Consider the following 697-nt stretch of genomic DNA (forward strand, 5'->3'; position numbering starts at 1 on the left):
CTCACCTTAAACTTGAGGCTCAAATGCTTGCCTTAAAATATACGATGGCTTTCATTTAGAATATGAAAACATTTTTTACTCCAGATTAGCCATTACAGGTCTTCAGGCTGCCATGAAGGATCTTTCCAGCACCTTCTTGCACACACAGAACACAGGGCAGTTTAGGGACCAGTTTCTTGGGAACTGTAATGGTAAGTTATCCACAGCCTTTGGAGATTAGAGTGGGAAAGAAAGAAGCCATAAAGATAGTATAGCTTGGGAAATCAAAATTCAAAAAGGAGAAAATAAATGTTTCCTTTTCAAGAGTCCTGGGGATTTCTCTTACTGCTTTTAATTCTGTAGGTGTTTCCCAAGGGCATACTGTAGGCCTGACATTATCTTAGCAATTGTGTTTACTACAGTGACCAGAACAACATCTCAGCTTTAGTGAACTTGACATTCTTGGAGCCAAGCCATGAAGACAAAAATAAAGAAGGAAAGGGGTGGGGGGTTACTGGAGAGAGGGACAGATAAGAGGAGCGTGTTTGTCTACTGCTGACCTCACCTGCCCACTCTCTGCCACTCCCTGAAGGATAGCATACATCCATGAGACAACCATCATCTGCCAGCCTGTCACTACTACTTTACAGTTATTGCTGTGCTGGGATAATCTTCTTGTCACAGTGTAAAGGTTGTCTTTGTATTATCCCAACCTTGG

This window comes from Mus caroli, unplaced genomic scaffold (genome assembly GCF_978045245.1).
Source record: "Mus caroli unplaced genomic scaffold, Mus_caroli_1 scaffold_3, whole genome shotgun sequence".
Classification (NCBI taxonomy): Eukaryota; Metazoa; Chordata; class Mammalia; order Rodentia; family Muridae; genus Mus; species Mus caroli.